Consider the following 20,444-nt stretch of genomic DNA (forward strand, 5'->3'; position numbering starts at 1 on the left):
GACACCCCTCAAACTCCGCTTGCTTGGTTTGATCTCCCTCACTGTGCTTTGTCGATCCTGCATAATTGATGCAAACATTTAAGCCTCTTCCGTTCAGAAATTCACCATCTGCCACTTTACATCATCTATCTGTCACTGTTTATGATGTGTGCTTTAATGTGCACACAGGGGCAGGATGCTCCTTAATGCTTGTATGATGCACTGCACATCGTCATGCCATCCTATATATCTTTATCCATATGATACAAAAGTTAGTCTTGCATAAACCTTTCTTAAGTACAGAAATCTAACTTTGCTGTAGTTGATTTGCAGTTTTAATAATTACCCATATTTGGGTTCCTCCAAATAAACTGAAGAGGAGATTTCTCGTATCTCCTCTTTGCAGCGGTGCCGCCGCTGGCACAGTGCAAAAAATTAAAAGGGTGCCTCATCCAATTTTTTTTTTCCCGGGCCTTACCACACCTTGTGAGAGCCCTGGCTGCCCTGGCCGGGCAGTTGCTTGCAACTTCACTTGCATGCAAAGACGAAAGGTCTGCTCGAGGCGTGCCACGGCCCGAGCCACACACCTGCACATATGACTCCAAGCACTGCCTGGGTGAGAAACAAACTGTGCGTGCCCCTGCGCAATGCACCGCTGCATAGCCTCCGGAGTCCAGTCACAGTGTTGCTGACTACTGTCATCGAAGCAAGCATGGAGCATGAGCGAGCTGGCTGACTGAGGTAGCGATGCTGCATGCTGAGTCTCAGGCTGGGCAGGGACGGTCACATCCTATTTGCTATTGCAGCAGCAACCAACGAAATTCAAGTGGTTGCAGTCTCACTTGCTGCTTGCTGTTGGCAGAGGTAGCCCTGCAGTGGGGATTCTGGTATGGACAGAGGTATCCCTGCAGCAGGGATTCCGGTGTGGGCAGGGGTATACCTCTATCAGGGATTCAGGTGTGGGCAGAGGTCAGTAGTTGTTCATTGTATAGGTGATCAAGTGTTTAATTTGGATCCACCTTTAAAAATATAGACACTGCTTTTCATTTCTTCCACATTTGCCTATGTATCTCCTTGCCTTCTCTGTCCCAGTTTTCTTCTATCCTGCCTCTTGTTCTCACGCCCTTCTGCTTATGGGTGGGGTGACGGGTCGGGTTGGCAGCCTGAAAGGAGAACAGTCGTACTTGTACCGTAACCCACCCTGGCCCAATGCCACATCAGGGACTGGGTCACCCTGCAGCTACCCTGAAATGGAATAGGGGAACTGCAACACAGTGCGTGCATTAGGGGAGGTGTGGTATTCAGGTGATTACTGAAAAGCGTAGCACTCCCCACTGGTTTAAGATGTGCTCTGTGTGCCTTTTCAACACCCGTGAAACTGCCCAGGCATAGAGGCCAGACGGTAATCTCACAGCAGCCCACTGATTTGCACTCCTTACATTCTTTGGTGTCACGTGCACCGCCTGTCAAAAGGCTGCCGCCAGCTCATAACTGATGTATATGTATAAAGGAGGCCTAGAAAATGGCCAGGCTTCGAAGGCTCAGAACCGCCCATGTGACTTGTTCTAACCATTAATGTTCAACTTTGGGAATCGCCAATGGTGGAAATTTCAGAGAGAGTTGGAGGTTACCTACCTTTGTAATCAAGGCACATTGATGGAAGGGATCTTCTAGCTGGAGGGATATTGAAAAGAATACATTTTAGGACTAGAAACTCTTTTTAAGTGTATAAAATGAGGAAAGTGAACAGAGGCACATGTGTTCTGCCACCTGGCAAAACTGCCACCCTTAATCTGAAGCTTACAGAGCTACACAGGACAATGTTTCACTCTAGCATGTAAGCTTTCCCAGGCTATGCCACACTTTCTCAACAGTAGTAAGGAATTGCTCCGTGGAATAATCCCTGACAGTGGCACTGAACCATTCCTTGCCTGAATGGAAGATTCTAGGAGTGCCCTCGCAATGCTACCCACTTCCAGCCCAGACTGAGCCAATTCTTAGAACACTGGCATTCCTCTGCTTTTGGGGTTCAGCACTGCTGAAAGAATTTGTGTTTGCTTGAAAACAATAGTTCATTAATTACACACTCCTATTTCCTGTAATGAGATGAAGCAGCTTCGGGTGCTCTCATTGTAGCCTCTTTCACAAGCACAGTTTTCACCTGAGAGCCTTGATGTGGGGAAGTCACAGCACCCTCAGTGCAGTACCACAGGGGTGTCACAGTGACCCCCAGACAAAGACTCCATACCCTGGGACTGACTAAAGTCTCCCAGGGCATGTAAAGTCACCATTGGCTTTACTAGTCCAAAATTGTGAACAGAACCAGTACAAACCATCATATTGTGGAAGTACTGGAAGGGGTTAATTCGATTGCCCCTGGGTCTGTTTCCAAGGGGGCACTGTCCAGTCCCCCCTTGTCGAGTTTCTGGCTGGTGGCAGTGGTTACCACACAAAATATTCCTCCGGAATATTCTCTTTGGGATTTTCCCATTCATTTTAAACGCACCACTTTTTGGTGCAATGTTAAAGATACCGCTGGTTTATTTATTTAATATTAAATCAACCGTTGGGTCTTTTTGCCAGAACTCGGTTCTAAAATGGCTTTTGTGTCCGCCTCTGTAACTCTGACCAAGGTTGAGCCCTTTGTTCCACTATTTTGGTGGGCTTCTCCACAGAAGCCCTCCAAGTGGTGCCACTCTGTCTAGGTTCCATAGGAGGGGTGGTGGGGGGAATAGGCACCCTGGTATGTGTTGCCTTAGCAACCCAAGTCGCACTCTACTCTGATTGGCCCAGTGGAGAGCCACCCGGCTCACCACTTAGCATGTGTGATTGACAGCTAGGCTGATGAATGGGGGATTTTCTGCATAAAAGCAGGGCCTTTGGGACTGGAACTTCAGAAGTCGCCACAGGACCTAAGAATCCGAAGAGGGACAAAGCTGAGCCATCTGCAACGACGACACCACCAGTGAAGCCCTGCTGCAGCTACCTCACCACTTTCCCGACGACAAGAGAAGATCTTCTGCTGGACGAGTCTTCTTCCGCTGAGCTGGTGGGACCAACCAGTTCACCCTTTTTGCCTTCCAAAGACGGCCCTTTGTCGAATCGCCCGTGCCAAGCACCCCAGCGGCCAGATAGCCAAGCTCACCACTTTTTGACCGCGAATAAAAGGACTGCACCTTTTAATCGGGAACTCCGCGACTGGTTTCATCCCTGTGCAGTGCAATGACTCCAGGTTTCCGCCTTGACGAGATCCTCTCTTCCCCTGGTCGGAACGATGAACTGCAACCATTGCCAGGAACAACTGCCCCCGCTGGAGCTTCCATTCTCTTTAAGGTACTGTGTCCTGCCTGGCCTTCCCTTTCTACAGATTGCTAAAGGTGACCCTTAAATCCTTGGCTTCTATACTGGGTTGGCTCCAGACCTCTAACTATATCTTTTGAACCACCCCAACCTCTTTTGAACACTCTGCAAAGACTTTCAGTGCACTTTAACCCGGGTGATCCTGGTCACATTTCGCTTTGCTCCATTTAAAGTGGGCCTGGCCTAGGAACTTTGGCTTTACAGTATAACCTGCCTTTCTCCCCTTGCTCTGAATTCTTAAAAGTGTTGGGAACTGTATTATTTTATGCTCTGCCTTTTCCCTCCCTTTTTAACATAAACTATTGGAGTGCCATCTAGGTTAAGCAGTCACTCCTGTTTTAACAAATAGTTGTGCTTTAACCCTGACTTGTCTGATAGTTATCAAGGGAGGTGTATATACTTGCCTGACTGTGTTTTAGATTACTTTTCATTGAGAGTACTAGTGTAATACCTGTGTGTTTTAAATAAATAACTATATACTTTTTATGCAATTCTCTGGTCAGTGTTTGTTTGCTGTACTGTGTTTTGGCCCTATTGTGTATACTCTGCATACTGCCCTACACTTCTTGAGAGAAGTCCGACTGCTCAGCCACAGCTACCAGGTAAATATGGGTGGTGCAGACTGCTACCAATTGGGTTTACTGCTGCTCCTGTAGTCTTAATCTTTTTGCAGTGTTCCCCAGGGGAACTGCACAGGATTCTGCCTAACACGGGCCAATCCTGATAGCAGCACGACAGCCTCAGCGGACACTAGCAACAACACCAACAAAGATATCATGGCATTCAGCAGCACGCAATTAGATTTAAAACTCAAAAACTTTGAGACAGAGAACTGAATAGATATAAAAAGTCCTTGGCATGGAACATAGACATAACAATCAAAGAGGCAATCTGGCAAAAAGAATTCATTGAAATATTCTCGCTAATTGAAGCGCAATGCAAGGGCAGAGATGCTTTCAGGGATCCAAAAAAGATCGAGGAAAAGGCCATTGCCAGAAATGCACAAGTTGAGCAGAGTTGGGACACCTGGTTCAAAGCATTTGACATTCTGGCAACCATCTTCCAAGAAAAATTCCTAGAGGACGGCATACAATTATGGGTGTATGCAGATAAAATAAGGGAAGTAAAAACAGCACACACAGGAAATATTTGGTTAGCTTATGATATTAGATTCAGGAGGAACATGTCAGAGAGACCAGCAATCCAATGGTTTGAGGTACAGAATGAATGCGGAACCTCCATCAGAGGAAGAAGTGATGCAAGTCATGAACAGGAATAATAATAGAAACGCGTAACCACAATCTAGCAATAGGGGACACGAGAACGTTAAACATAGGAAAAATGACCAGCCCTTTCGGAAGAACCAGCCATGGGTGTCTAAATCAAATGCCCGGGGACAGAATAAGAGCTACCATCTCACTAAAGCCAACATCCCATGCAGGAATTATGAGAAAAAACAGTGCACATGGGAGAAGGAGTGTTGGTACAAGCACAACTGTGCCAATTGCAGGGGGGGAACACCCGGCAGGCAACTGGACCCGATTACCAACAAAAAAAAAAAAAAAGAGGAGAACTAGTGGGATAACCCATCTAATGCTAGAACTGGGCAGAACCCCCATCAGACCTCAAACATTATACAGTGCATTAATGAGCTACCCAGACAAAGAAATTAGCACTGCAATTTGGACAGGGTTCATAGATGGTTTTATTATACCATTTAAGGGAAGGGGGTCTAACATGATCCCAAAAAACCTGAAGTCGGCCCGAGACAACCCCAAATTAGTAGAGGAAAAAATCAGAAAGGAACTGCACTTGGGCAGAATCGCAGGACCATGGGGAACAATGCGATTCACAGAATACCTAGTATCACCTTTGTGGCTGGTACCCAAGAAAGAAGCAGGAAAGATGAGATTGATTCACCATTTATCCTACCCCAAGGGCTGCTCCCTAAACGACAGGATTCCACACACAGAATCAGAAGTCACATACACGCACTTCCAGGAGGCACTCAGGCTTATCCAGGATTGTGGTCAAAACGATTTGATGGCTAAAGTAGACATCGAATCAGCGTTCAGACTACTGCCGGTCCACCCAAACTCATAGCGTTGGTTGGGTTTTTCATTCAACAACAAATTTTATATAGACTGATGCCTGCCCATGGGCTGCGCAGTGTCTTGCGCACTATTCGAGCAGTTTACCTCCTTTTTTCAATGGGCGTTCCAAAAACGGTTACCAGGGGTCAGAGTCATACATTACCTACATGGTTTTTTGGTAATAGGGCCTGAAAAAACAAAGGATTGCAGCAAGGCATTAGCGGAATTACAGACATTAGCTAGACAATGCGGGATCCCACTAGCAGAGGAAAAAACAACTGAGCCAGCCAACAACATCACCTTCTTAGGGATAGAAATAGACTCAGCATGCGGCTTAGGCAGAATCCCAAATGCAAAGGTTACAGAACTACAGAAGAAAATACAAGAACTATGCACAAGAGACAAAGGGACAGTGAGGGAGTTACAATCACTGGCAGGGAGCCTACATTATGTGGTCCGGATAATCCCACAAGGGAGGGTTTTCTCCAGGAGCCTAGAATGGAAAACCAGGGCTTGCAGCAAACGACACATGCACATCCGGTTAGGAAAAGAGGTAAAAGAAGACCTAAAAATTTGGAGCAATTTCCTAACACACTACAATGGGATCTCACTTTGGCGCACGCCAATGAATACCAGGGGAAGAAGGGTCCTCTACACAGATGCTGCAGGGAGCACTGGTTTCAGGGCAATACTAGGCACAGACTGGACGGCAGGCCAATGGCCATAGAGCTGGCACACAGCAGGTTGGACGAAGAATATCACGCTGCTTGAATTATTTCCAATTTGGTTGACCATAAGCATATGGGGCAAACAGCCAGCTAACACCAAACTCATGGTATGGTGCGATAACATGGCAGCAGTGGGAATCCTGAACAGAAGATTGCGAGCCATCACAGCTGTCAGTTTGCACAGGAAGATAATTATCAAAGCGAGACATATTGCCGGTGCTGATAATAACATTGCAGATGCTTTATCTGGCTTTCAGTGGTCAGGATTTCAGGAACTAGCACCTTACGCCCAAGTAAAGGGAACACTAATACCGGCAGAATGCTGGGGGATAATGGAGGATTAAAAGAAACGACAACAGCACCTGAGACAAGCGTCACAGGCCAGGATGCGCAACAACAACCAGGCACCTAAAAGACGGGTGTCAACAATCAACGGCCTACAGAAAGCACAAACCCTGCTTGGGGGTTCCTAAAAAAAATGGCAGAGAAAGCACTGGCCAGCAGCACGACGGGCCAATACAGTAAGTGCTTACAGACTGTTTTCAGGATAACACATTTAAACCATGTAGAGCTGATAACACAGAAAGACATAGAGATTTTCTTACAATGGGCGCACAAGCAAGGTTTTAAGAAGGATTGGGCTAAAAGGCACTTAGTGGCAATCCCGTATTTTTCTAAATCACGGAGGACACTGACCCCACCCAAAGTGCCCTCATCACCTATGCAATGAAAGGCTGGGGAAAAACAGAGGGACCGCAGGTGGACACCCGCCGCCCGCTAGACTTTGACAAACTGTTAAAAATAACGGAAATCTTAGAACATATATGTACACACCCATATGAAGTATTACTATTCAAACCGGCATTTATGCTTGCTTATTTTGGGGCATTTAGAGTGGGAGAACTGATAGCCTCAAGCACCAAAGCGACCAATGGGCTAGGGATCATGGAAACCAGGATAAGAAAAGATAGCATCTGCATTGATATAAATAAATCAAAAACAGGGGCGAAAAGGGTCATAAATATCTGTTGCATAGACGATGCACCCAATTGCCAGGTATGCATCACCTATCTTTACTATGCCCAGCGGCCTTAAGTGGGGGGGTAGATTCTTAATACACAGAGATACCTCGGCATTGAGCCAGTACCAGTTCAAAGGGGTGCTCATGAAAGCAATCGCTAAAGCAGGTTGGGATCCAAAGGAATTTGGCACCCACTCATTTACGATTGGCGCAGCAACCTCAGCATAGCAAGTAAAGAAAATAGGGTGGAAATCAGACTGTTTTAAAAAATATATTAGACCTGAGCTAATTTAGTTTTTCTCCCCAGCCGCAGAAAACACCCCCGAGCAAAAAACAACCTTAAGATCAGCCTGGATAGTGTCGCCTTGATTCGTATTCAGGACAGGACGCTGGGCTGAGGAAACAAAGGACGGTACAATTCAAGAACACAATTGTGTCCTGGTGGGGCTATCGTGCCTCCTTTGGAACGACATCCATGATAAACTGGCTGAACTGGTCGCCTACAGAGATCCCCCAGAATTCCTAATAATTCATATAGGTGGGAACGACCTAGTAAGCATGGGAAGGAAAACTCTATACAAGGAGATGGTGGCCTCACTGTCGGGGATCGCTCACAACTGGAGGAAAACAGAACTATACCTCCCAGAAATCTTACCTAGGAAAACCTGGCAGGGGGCCAATTGTTATAAATCCATAGACGAATCCAGGCGAAAGCTGAACAGAAGCTTGGAGAAATTCTGTATTACCAGAGGAATAGGGTTTATAAAACACCCAAGCATAACATTGGGCGATCCCGATCTTTTTCACACCGACGGGACGCATTTATCAGGGCACGGGATGCAACATTTGTACAGAGAAATCTCTGACACTTTAGCTAATAGGGGATGCAAATAACAAACTTTTGGGGGAACACAGACCGCCAAAAACCGGCCTATGTGTGGCAGCACGGGCCTGAGGGGTTAACCTCAGGACCCGGTGCCCAAAAGGACTATATGATATGATATGCAAGTATTGTTTGTGTCCCAATGACCATATCTATATCTGTAACAATAAAAATGCACGGCTTTTTATTGCCAACAATGGAACAATGTGTAGTGTTACAATTCTTGGGGCAAGGACGGGGTGGTCCATGACACAACACACACACACGATACTCATGTACACAAATGGCTAGCTGCCTGCATATGCGTCCAGCGGTTATGAGGGTTGGGCTATCTTGCTACATTGGCATGATCTGTGCAATATGGGGCTACTTAAAAAAAAAGAATCAGGGCCACTTTTGGTTACTAATCTAGCCATGGGGCACCCAAACATCCCCGCGCGTGGCAGACACAGCAACAGCAGGGTGAGGCGAGGCTGTGAGGGTTAGGCATGCCTCCCAACCGCCTGCCCTGCACATTGCTCCATGCATACACTGCACGCATGCACAGCTTAGGAGAGAAGGCAAGCCCTGCCTGAGCCTCACGAGCCAAGCCACACCCCTGACACCACCGACCAGGCTCTCAACAACTGTGAATAGGAACATGGTGATCGTGGAAGTAGCGCTACATGCGGAGCATTCCATGAAGAGCCGAGCACTGGATTAATAGCCCCCACCCATCTTCTCACAGCAGAGGAGCAACACAAGCAATGGGGAAGGGTTCGGGTCGCTGGGGCAGCGGGCACAGTGTAGGGGGCTCAGATCGAAATGTTCAAATTGAAGCCTACCCTCAATTGCTTGACTTCAGGGCCTCCCAGGTATCCGTGTCCCGGAACGCATCCTTTCACTAGTGTCTTGGAATTAGCATGCCAGCAATGGAAGCAGTGGTGGGGGGGGGGGGACCACTGGTAAACAATCAGCAGTTTCAGAAGCATTGTTCGTTGTCTTTCCTGCGGCACTCGTTGACTTTTACTACTTTCATCCAAGGGTATCTTACTGTTTAGTATTCATCGGCTGGTGGCTTGAAGCATGCGCTGAAGAACAGATGAACACTTTAGCGTTGCAAGTTCCACCACAGAGTGCTGCCTCATTGGGTGCAGTGATTTAAATCATATTTTATTAGGTGAAAATAATTCAATAGTTAAGTAACATTTTAAATGGGCTGGGTGCAAATGCTGTTACACATTCTACCATTATGCTTCTGTGTATGTTTGTCTCATCTCTCCCTCGCTCTCTTTCTCTCCCCATCCATACATCCATCTATCTTTCTTTCTCGAGGGTTAAAACCGCTGTAATAAGGAAAGCACACAATTTGCAAGGTAAAATCCTGCCCGGGACAATTTTAGGAATTGCTTGCTTCAAGGTGGACACACTGAACACCATTCCCGAGTCGTTGGTAGGGGTTTGGGGTGCTGGGGAGGCTACAGCCCAGGGTATTGGGGTTGTAGCCCCGGATAAAAGCTCAGAGGCTACAGCCAAAAGGCTAGAGTCCTGACAGTCGCGACATTAGCGTAGCCCTGGATCTTTTCCAGACCTAGCAACACCCCTGCACCATTCAGTTGGGTCAACATTCAATACCATTTATTTCAGCGGTTAGAAGTTTGAGGAAACTGACATGGAGCACTTCCGAAAACCTGTTACTAGTACCAATCTGTTTATCCCATTCAAGTCATGCATCTAAACGCCCACATGTCTCTACGCCAATCTATTCATGCCCCCCGCCATCCAGGGGTCATGTTCTAAAAATGAAAGTTGGGGGACTCATCAACAAACGCAATGGGATGTGATGTCGTCAGAAATTAACATATCAAGGTGAAATATGCACATTTCATTAAATTGGCTTTGCATAACTACCCGATTTTTAAAGGACGAATGGCATTTGCTTTTCATAAAATCAATGCACACACAAAACTAAGAGAGGATATTTTCTTCTAATAGTGTTTTTAAAAACCTTAAAATGTGTGCATGTTTTAAATTCCAAGAAGCAATACAAATGATTTCCCTGGAACATGCAGTACAGCAATGAGACATTTCACCTTTAGTTGTTTTTCTTTTTCATTAGGTTATGTAGTGCAGTGGTGAAGTGTCCGACATGCAAACCTGAGGACAGCGGGTCGAGGTAGGCTTTAATTCATAAATTCAAAGAAGACTTTCAATGTTCCTCATTTTAGCTGGGGGGGACTGATTCCACCCTCTGAAAAAAGTGGGTGGACTCCGTCCACCCGCGTGGACCCTCGACTTGTGCCCCGCTGCCATCCCATTCACCCCTGTCACTCCACCCCAGTTCCTTCTGCTCTACATGTATGGACACCAGAGTAAATGCAAATGTGTCACCCGTCAACTGCTCCTAACAACCTACCCGCCCACTCGCAGACTGCCATATGCCAAGGGTTCACATGAATGAAATAGAATAGAAAAGCCCTAGACTTATTACCAGCCAAACCAGTTTCAAGGCATTGATGCCATGACATTTATGACCCAATGGCATCGTATGCACACCAGTCTGCCTGTCTTCTTATAGACATGAGGGTTAAAATGATTATGTCAACCCCAAAAACATCTACCTATGCATCGATGTAATGATGAACATAGTACAAATAATGATGAACTCGTAAATAAATGGCCATACATGTAATGAATTTGATGTTGCCAAACATCACACCTGTTTCCCGCGATAGCTATACTCAATATAGACAAAGTTGATTGATTCTCATTTACAACTGAGACTATGGCCCTCGTACATGTGGATATTTAAAACCTGAAAGCAGGCACACCTATTCGGTTGGGAAAACATTGGGTATTTTGCCCTTTGTAAAAAAAAAAGGAGCATTCGTTTCTAAGTCCCCACAAGGACTCCAGAAGCAACTCACCATTATTGACAATATTTGACAAGAAAATGACCTAACTATCAATAGTAGCACAACAAATATGTCACTAGTTATTGCCCAAAAAAACAAAAACTAGGGATATTTAGCAAGAAAGGTTTATGGTCTCCCCGTGTTAGTAATACTGCCTTCATTCTATAGGAGTGATCCAGTGTTTTGGAAAATGCTCTGGGTGGCTATGCTTCTGCCGGTTATATATCATGCTCAGGCATTATCCACTCTATACATGGATGATGTTTGGTGAGCTGGAAAACTAACCTCTGTAGCGTGCAAAGAAAAGCAAGTGTTTAAAAGTCTAATTGCAATGCATCATAGTGCTCACAATATATTTCCATTGCCTGAACTGGGATCCCCAGGGATAGCATGCAACAGCAAAAGAAAACCCCGATATTATATTGGGTATTGTGGGAAACCTGAGGGGATTCTCCCAGGTAGATCCCATGAGTCCCTTATTCTGGTGGTCAACAAAGAACTGGCCCTCTCAGATCCAAACCCGATGGGTAGCCGAACATGGGACAATCTCCTGGGTAAGGAAAACCAGGGGTGTGCTTGGGGAAATAACCAAGGGTAAATGCAGTACTATACCAGGCAAGAAGGTGAGGAAGGTGAAGTCCATGACGCTTTTGTGGGCTGCTCCAGGTCTACCCCCCTTTCTCCCAAAGAATCTAGCTTAGCCAAAGCCAACAAACCATCTGCATCTGGTAAACCCATCAAAAACCACAACTCCCAGAATTCCTGCTATTCTGTCTTTTACCTGGATATTCCCAATCATTCTTCTTTACGTCCCTCTGATAATTAATTTATGAACAGCCATTCTACCTTGACAAAACACTACTGTTCCCACAATTTCCACGTATTTCACAAACCCTACCAAACCCAGCCTTTTAAATTTACCAACCCTCTCAGTATGAGGGTTATAATTTCCTAAAACACCTCTTCCCCATCACATCGCCGACAATGGACTAATATCAGAGCTGTTAACCTGACACGTTTCAATGCTAGGGTCAGGCAGAGTCAGGCAATTGACCAAAACCACACACACCTGACGGCCCTTTCTTTCCCCACAGTGATAAAAGGTGGAGCACAAGAGCACAGAACAAAGAAGGCAGACCGCACAATGTGAGAGCTAACCCAGCATGGCAGTTCAAGAGGGGGAGAAAGACGGCGCATACCGGGAGGGTGACAAGGAGAGTAGCAACCTTGCCCTTTCCGACCAAGTTCTGTGAAACCTCTGCAGATGGAATCATAAGGCCCTGAACAAAAGCCAGCGTGTGGTGCAGCAGAGGTCAACGGTACACGAGACCCTCCTCCACTGATTACCAAGCCGTGGATAGACTCTTGTGTCTGTGGTACCAACCTTGACTCCACAGAGAAAGAAAGCCAAGTGGTTCATCACAGTCAGTGAGTCGATGGGAGAGCCAATAAGAAACATTGTTGAACAAAAAGTAGAAAACGGCTAAGTCTTAAAGGAGGAGCAATGGAAAAGGGAGAAAACCAGCGATTACCTGATGGTAGAAACTACCGTACCATAAGGCCTTAGGAAAGGTGAAAGGAGGTCAAAGTGGTCATACAGGGGTCTTGTAAAATATTCTGTACAGTTGACAGTCTTTCAGCTGACAGATTTGTGTGAAGGAAAGGGAAGTGAATCCCGCATGACAAGAAATGAGTGAGAAAGATACGAATTACAAGATTGGCAAGAGTGAACCCGAAGGATGGATGCTGATAAAAGAGATCCATGTGATAATATCCCCGTAAAAATGTCACCATACAAGAATGGGGCCTTTTTTTTGCAGCGATTTTACCACATGGAACCTGCAGGGGACACCCCTGCAACCCACATATTTTTTAAGGGAGCCACGGACACACCTGCAACCCCAGCTCCCATTTACCCCACACAATATCCCCATATATAATGTCACCTATGCTGTTTCCCAGAGACTATATGTATGGCGATTATATTACCTGATACCGATAAAAGGGGGCGAAGTCTAAAGTCCCGGAATATAGTATGTTGACAAGCGTGAACCCAATTGAGGGATGTCCACAGTGAACTGTGTAGTAAAAGTTGGCAAGAGTGAACACGGCAGAGGGATGCTAACGAAAGGGGCGAGGCCTGAAGTCCCTATGAACAGTGTGTTGACAGGAGTGAACCTGAATGAGGGACGTCCACAGTGAACTGTTTAGCAAAAGTTGGCAAGAGGGAACTCAGCAGAGGGAGGCCGACAAAAAGGGGTGAAAAATTAGGAGCTGTTTGAAATTCCTGAGTGCAAGAAGTATTGCAAAACCAGGGGAAGTGGATTGTCCCCCTTGGCATTTGGGTCTGAACCAGACCAAGGGAGAATCAGGGGTGAAAAGTAATCACCCAAAGTCCATTTGGAAAGGAACTCTTTGTTTTGTTGAACAACATCAGGCCCTCGAAGGAAAGAGATTTTTCATTGAAAAGAGACTTAACTATTGAAGAACCTGACAGCTGGAACTGAACTGTTGGCTTGTGCTGGTAAAGCTCGAGCATGTACTGTGCTCAGGAGATCTGCTTTGCCCCATCCTCAAAACATGAGGAAGGGAGACCCATGGCCATCACATCCTGACTTATTATTTGTGAACACTTCTATTCTTTATTGAAAACCCTATCCCACACCCTTTCTGTAATTAGTTTTAAGGATTTGGCAATAGTTTCTCTTTACTGTAGGCCTTTTACTTTGACAAGACGCCACAAGGCCTGCCTTATTTTTCATTTGATGGCCGAAGCATGCACCCATCTTAGATTTAGGTTTAGGTTAGACGTTTTTCCACCCTGCATTTACAGTTTAATAAACACCCTTCATGAATTGCATCTAAAATACATGTAAACTACATCTGTGAGGACCTAGAGTTGCTAAGAATTCATTTTAGGTTCAGGTTAGACGTTTTTCCACCCTGCATTTACAGTTTAATAAACACCCTTCATGAGTTGCATCTAAAATACATGTAAACTACATCTGTGAGGACCCAGAGTTGCTAAGAATTCACACTAAAATGAAGTTAGCCTTGCTTGATATGATATGATATGATATGGCATTTGTAACGCGCCTATACACAAGTGTTTCAAGGCGCGACGAGCCAGGGAGAGGGGAACAAGGGGAAGACAGACAACGATCCTACTAGGCCAGGTGTCATTCAGATTGCGCAAGTGCAGGGGTAGGGGGGAAGGGAAAAAGTGCAAGGGGAAGGGGAGGGGGGGAAGTTCTGAACAGGGTAAGTAGAATAAAAATAAATAAATAAATAAATAGGGCCAGCTGGTGGCAAGTGCAAGGTAAGTGCAGACAAGTGCTGGGAGGGGGGAGCTGTAGGGATGCAGAGGCAGTCCCGCAGTGCAGGGCTTGCCAGGGAGGCAGTGCAGGTGGAGAGTGGCTGGGCCAAGGACCGAGGTCGGTGAGCGTGGCCCAGGTGCAGGTTCAGTGCAGTTTCAGTGAAGAATTTAGCAGGGGAGAGAGAAAGCAGAAGCAAAGAGGAAGGTTTTGAGGTGCTTCCGGAACTGAAGATGGTTCTCCTCAAGTTTCAGGGAGGCAGGAAGGCTGTTCCAGAGGGAGGCCCCTGCCGCAGAGAGAGATCTACCCCCAGCTCGTTGCTTCGAGAAACGGCTGACCCTGAGGGAGTTGGAGACAGATGAGCAAAGGGCTCGGGAAGGAAGATATTTAGGAAGAGAGAGTTGAAGGTATTTAAGCCCCAGGCCCCAGAAGGCCTTGTGGACAATGCAGAGGGAATACAGACAGTCGGAGATGAGGGAAGGAGAGGAGGAGGCGAGGGTAGCCTGAAAATGAGCTGGGTAACGTCCGCATAGCACTGAAAGTTGGGGCAGAGAGTGGCGAAGCGGTGGGCAAGAAGTGCCAGATACTGGTTGAACAGCCAGGGAGAGAGATTAGATCCCTGGTGGACACCACAGGTAGAGAAAAAGATTTCAGAGAGGAAGGACCCCAGTTGGACCTGGGAGGGTTTTCTGAAGAGTAGCTCAATAGAACCATACTGGTGAATAGTTGGATAAAATATTTTGCATATGCATATTCTGAAATCAAACGTTTTTGTACCAGAAAGTTGACAAGACACCATTGAGATTGTTGCCACCAAATTGCAATAATGGGGAAGGACACAACTTGTCTAGCATTCCTTAAGACAGTAACCAGCCTTATTTGTTCACCACCTGCATAAAATCTAGAGCATAACTTGCACTGTATAATGTGCTTATGTCATCAGCAATACCCTACGGTATTTGACTAACAGAGGCAGTCTATCAACAATCATGAACGGAAAGGCTATAAATAAATTCAATTTCCGTAGTATCCATCAGTAGCGGAGTCCAAAGTTGTGTGCATTAGGTACCTAGCACAGAATATTGGCATTTTTACTCCTTTGCATACTTATTGGTAATTATGTGCTTTGAAAAACACTTATTCCAGCATGGACACAGTAGTTTGGTACCTTTGGAACAACTTGGATTCTGTGTGGCACCTTCCTTGTGATTACTGGCCACAGGCCTTGTTTTAAGCACTCTCTTGTGTGGCAGTCAACGGGCTATTGGTTTTCCATGCATGACTTTTTTAGGCGATCAATGCCTTTTTGCACAAATGCAAAAAGTGTGTGCTTATATTTCCCCAGATTTCTTATTGGGTTCTGATTTTCCACCCTGTGTCTCCTTTTTCCAGTGTCAATTGTTTGGCATGTATAGGTTGGAGAGGTTGCTTGCTATGTGTGACAGCACATCATATGATGGTTCCTAATTTGTTATGTGTTTTCCTGTCCATTTTTAGACCCCTTTGGAATAGTGTGGCCTATATTGAGTTGTGAGTTAGTTTTATGAAACATTTACTTAGCACGCCAATGTACATGTTTGTATAGGATGAATTACTGATGTATGAAATATGTATAGTTTTGTGCATATTACAGTGATAGCGTAACCATATTTCCTAGTGTAGTTAGTAACAGTGCTATGTGATGCCACTTCCTGTTTTGTTAAGGGGTGAAAGGTTGTGTGCAATCACTTCCTGTGATGTCAAGGGTTGTGTGATGTCACTTCCGCTACCCCTGGCATTTTGGTGAAATGACATCCCTGTTCACACTAATCTAGGAATGTAATTTACTCCCAACCATTGCAAATTTTCTTTAAAAAAAGAATTGTATGTGCGTGGAAAGTGCAGCATCTCAGTTTGGCAGTATTTGCAGTAGTAATTCTGGGGTTTCCTGTGTCAAATCATTGCAGAGCGGGTGCTCTGCTTTCTATTGCTGTGGCCCGGGAGTTTGGTGCTGGGCTGAACCTACCTGCTAAAACCCTAAATACCCTTTGCTGCGCGAAGCGCGTGCGAGGATGTGCAGCATTGCAGTTTGGCAGTGTGATGTGGCAGCAAGGTGGATGAAGCAGTAACTGAAGGACTTGTGATTCGGTGAGCTTTTGGTATTTGTTAGTAATCTTGCCATATTATTCATTTGATGGTTGCGCCTTTGGAGATCTGAAGTCTATTGCTGGCAGGGCACTCTACTTATGCATTACGTAGCGAAATGGCTCCCATATTGGATAACTATATTGATGGCCTACTCATAACAAACCCTCTTATAGGGGGGGTGAATGATCTGCTGGAAGAGCTGAGTCTGGTGGGACATTGGGTGGGGGCATAACCGAAGAAGCACTGGTTTCTTGGGAGATACTCTCATTGGGGAAAGTTTATTATGCCTAAGGCCCATCCATTCCCCCACTGGATTCATTGGGAGTAGTGTATGTGCCAAGACCTCTCATATGGCCCCAGTGACTATGACTGCCATTGCTGAACAAAAAATCACTGACGTTTTTCCACAGTCAGGAACTAGCATGGAAAGTTCGATCTTTGAAACCATTCTGTGCTTTGGTGATGACAGACCGATCTCACATCAAAGATAAGAGTATGGCAGAGATAGACACAACGTTTTAAATCGCTGTTGAAGTTAATAATATGGGAGGGTTGAGAGAGGGCTGTGACAAGTTGATGTATATTGAAGGCGAGTGCTGCCCTGGTACCTTGACAGTCTTGACTGAACTATTATCATTCAACAATAATGATCCACCTGGCTCAATGAATAGCAGTGGGAGGGTTCCATTGCATACCACTCTCTGGGATATAGACAAATGGATTAGACATACCTCTTGCACAATTTCCGCTCTGACTTCTGTTTTTAGCGTATTTGTGGACTTATATGAGAATATCAGGGACGAGGTGTGGAATTACTTGAAAACTCTCCCCTTCAGGCTGTTGCTCGCTCAGATCAGGATTCATGGTCTGGAAGGGGAGGGAGGTTATGTAGTTAAGAAATGTATATGAAATCATCCTGAAGGGTAGTTTGTCCCTGTAGTAGTTGGAGTTTGCAATACTTGAATACTTGAATATAAGGAAAGGTCTCCCGTAAATCACAGCAGTAACAGCTTTGTTTTCTCTCTAAATGTAGGGGGGTTGACAATAGAGCAGTTTCTCTAACACTGAGTGGCAGCTACAAGCACCTGAATGTTTAGACTGGTCATGGCTGGCCGCTTTGCTTCAAGGGACTAGCGAGTCATCGAAATTAATCGCACAAACACACCTTGAGCGCATTTGATCTGTTGTCCATGATCTCCTGGAACACACAGGGAAATATCCATGTACCTACTAATTTGTAGCTGATGGGCATATTAAGATCTCAAGGAATTATATTGTTGCAGGAGGCCTGGCTCTCTGAGTGTCCGTTTTAGATGGCAATTCTGTTTTCATTTAGGCGTGTGAGGGGTCAGAAATACGAGACAGATACTAAGGTAATGTTTCTTCAAAGTTTGCCATTTATTCAAATTAAAAAGGGTTTTGATGAATTCCTAACTTTCCCTATCCTAATTTAGAGTTCCCTACCTAGCAAACTAAAACTAAAGAAGCATGACATAGGGCCTAATTCACAGCTCATTTACCAGTGGGGTCTTGCCATTATAAAAGGATTCTGTGAATTAGGCCCCTAGTGTCCAAAATACCTAATACACTAATATAAACAATCAAATTATACGAGGAAAATATGGCAGAGTTTTGGTTCACCAAAACAGATTTGGAATGTATTTTATTTATTTATTTATTGTGTGTTTGTTAGGCACTTATACAACAAGTAAAAGTATTTCAAAGTGCCAACATTGCAACAGGGAGGGAACATGGTATTGAAAAAAACAATAATGTATACACAAGAGTTAAGGAGGCGAACTTACTATGCCACAAATGGTCTTGGAAGTATTCCTTTCAACCAGGGTTTCAACCAGGGTTGTATTATATTCCCCTGGATCAATTCAGGAATACTCAGATTATAGTTCTGTTCCAACCAACTTCAGTAAAAGAAATTAGAGAAGTATTTTTCAACCACAAAGTCTTTCATGTAGATTCAACAAATGTTCTTTTTACAACAGATATTTGTCAGTCCAAACAACTCAATATCTTCTACAATATCTCTCTTGCAAAGGAAAATTAACTCTCTCTCCCAAAACACAGGTCCAAAACTAAATGAAATTGTTCTGTTATCATAAGACTCTTTACTCAAAAGAAAAAATTTTCTTGTCAAGGTAGCACAATACTCTTTCTCAATACATCCTCATAAAATAAAACACTTGTCAGGATAGCAAAAAGCAACTTGTCTCGTTGATTCTACTGCTTGTTAATTAATTATAAAGTCGATTCATACTCGTCATTCAACACATATTCTTTCCACATATATTTCTGTCTCAATTATAGTAAACCATTATCTTCTTTTCTGGTCCACTCACACGACAGGACTAAATATTATAAGCCCTTTCCTGTTATACTAGCCTGCCAGGAAGAGAGGTTTAACCAGCAATTGTTTCTTTTTATAGTCTTTTAGCTCTTGACACCCTGTGTTCCAATTTTCCCTAAACTGGGAACAATATGTGCAACAATGACTCTCAAAAGATTTCTCAATGACTTCTCAAAAGCCTTTGGATTGACAGCAGTTTAGGGTACACGATTCCTCAAATTTAAATCCCACAAAGGAAGAGTTGCTCCTGCGTCACCTTAGTAAAGTTTCACAATCACTTGGCTGTTGACAGGGTGAGATATAGGCTTTTATGAATGTATATCTCTCAAAAGGGGTCTTATAATTCAGTTGCTTTCTTAAGGGTTTTTCACAACTTCTTGGATGATGTTAATGCTGGTTGTGAACTTTTCCCAGTGTTTGTCTTAATACATATTTCTCAAAGTCTCTTGGCTGTAGGTAGTATTGGTTTGAGGCTTCCTTCACTGGCATTATACCCAAACTCTTTTGACAGCCTCCTGGCAGTGGGTAATTTTGTTCACAATCATTCCACTCTTGTATTTCCTTATGAGGGAACTTTCCTCTTTGCCACTTTGTTTCATTGTCCTTAACTGTCGGATATTCATCAAATAAATTCTGCATCTGGGTTTTACCTAAGGTTTTAACTAACCCCCTAAGGCATTTCAATTGGCAGGCAACAACTTGACCACACCTTTGATTATTCACCATTCTGAGTCCTCATTGCCTCTAAGCTCCTCTTTTTTCATCCCTGTACTTTTAGCATTGTGGGAATTAAAGTCCATAGAAAAGGTATAACAATATGTTGTTCTATGTTATTTCTAATTACATCTGATTATTCCATATACTGAGAGTTACTAAAGTAAGGGGAGCTGGAACTTGTGGAAAGAGTCTGCAATGTCACATTAGAGGTAGGCCTTCTTATTAAAACAGAATTATGACAATTCACGATTTCTTCTTCAGTTCCTGAGTTTCTGAAGTATCCACTTTATCTGACTTTTTATAACAGGTTCTTTTTACACTGATATTAGAGGGATTGGTGCATCGATAGTATGTAATTAAATATCTGGGAATTATTTTATCTTCAGCCTCAGAAGAAGATGAATACTGTGTCTCTCCTAATGGAGTCATCCCTTCCCCTAGATAGCCTTCTCATCCCATGTGATCCTTCCCCCTGATACCACCCCCAGGGTTAGGATCATGTAGCGGCTGCCTTTGCCTGGCCACATGGAAGAGATTTTAGCCTGGGGTTTGATGATGACTTCACAGGATTCATAACCCCCGGCAACAAATATTAGTAAGGGTTGCCTCCCCTCGGTGGGTTGTTGACTTCTATACAAACCTATAATGGCTTAACTACAAGCAAGTTAACAGATTCTCTGCATGGGTCACTCTTAATGGAGGTATAGTTGTGTATGGTCTTCATTTAAATGTATACTCTTGATAAATATTCACTGGCATACTGTGGAAGGCTTCCTGGATTTATTGTTAGAGGATTTGGTGAAGTGCATTTTCTAGTGGAAATACATGAATGAGAAAAGGTGGTTTTACTTTTGGGGATATGAACTCTTCTTGTGTAATGGATAATAAAGGAGAAGAGGGGTGGAACTACATGATTTCATCTGTCAGTCGGATATATAAAGACTTGTAAGGTGTGAAATAGTTTTC

At 44.5% G+C, this 20,444-nt stretch overlaps 1 protein-coding gene across 3 annotated transcripts in view; it reads left to right on the forward strand.

Annotated features, from left to right (window-relative positions):
• The window catches only part of LOC138516797 (histamine H2 receptor-like), a 623,453-nt gene that overhangs the window by 60,292 nt on the left and 542,717 nt on the right, over positions 1 to 20,444 (forward strand). The window contains exon 2 of one of the 3 annotated variants that reach the window (XM_069632203.1): positions 10,163 to 10,219. The exons of the other annotated variants lie outside the window; for them this stretch is intronic. The gene's annotated coding sequence lies outside the window, so the exon portion shown is untranslated. The remainder of the gene's footprint in view (positions 1 to 10,162; positions 10,220 to 20,444) is intronic. 3 annotated transcript variants of the gene reach the window in all.

This window comes from Ambystoma mexicanum, chromosome 6q (assembly GCF_040938575.1).
Source record: "Ambystoma mexicanum isolate Mex_15411 chromosome 6q, UKY_AmexF1_1, whole genome shotgun sequence".
In the NCBI taxonomy this organism is placed as follows: Eukaryota; Metazoa; Chordata; class Amphibia; order Caudata; family Ambystomatidae; genus Ambystoma; species Ambystoma mexicanum.